The 257-nt window shown below is 65.8% G+C and overlaps 1 protein-coding gene across 1 annotated transcript in view; it reads right to left on the reverse strand.

Moving 5' to 3' along the window:
• Positions 1-257, reverse strand: part of NAB2 (NGFI-A binding protein 2 (EGR1 binding protein 2)) — a 4,541-nt gene that overhangs the window by 1,131 nt on the left and 3,153 nt on the right. The gene's annotated exons all lie outside the window — the stretch shown is intronic.

A 257-nucleotide genomic window follows, 5' to 3' on the forward strand; every position in this document is an offset into this window, starting at 1 on the left:
TGCGAGGGGTAGCCGGGGGGACCCACGGTGTCATGATGGGACAGACATAGACGAACAGGAGAAACCGCCTCCCCACCCCTTGGCCTGGGGGTATGGCACAGCGGGGATGCACTCCGGGGGGCACAGGGTGACACAATGTTTCAGGATCCCCAAACCCCATGGGGCATCCAAGCCCAGCCATTCTTCCCAGGCTGGGATGGATCCTGCAGCCACGGCTCCCTCCGACACAGCACAGACGCGAGGGGGGCCCCCCCCCT

The sequence above is a fragment of the Chaetura pelagica genome, unplaced genomic scaffold, assembly GCF_000747805.2.
Source record: "Chaetura pelagica isolate M959 unplaced genomic scaffold, ChaPel_1.0 scaffold610, whole genome shotgun sequence".
Classification (NCBI taxonomy): domain Eukaryota; kingdom Metazoa; phylum Chordata; class Aves; order Apodiformes; family Apodidae; genus Chaetura; species Chaetura pelagica.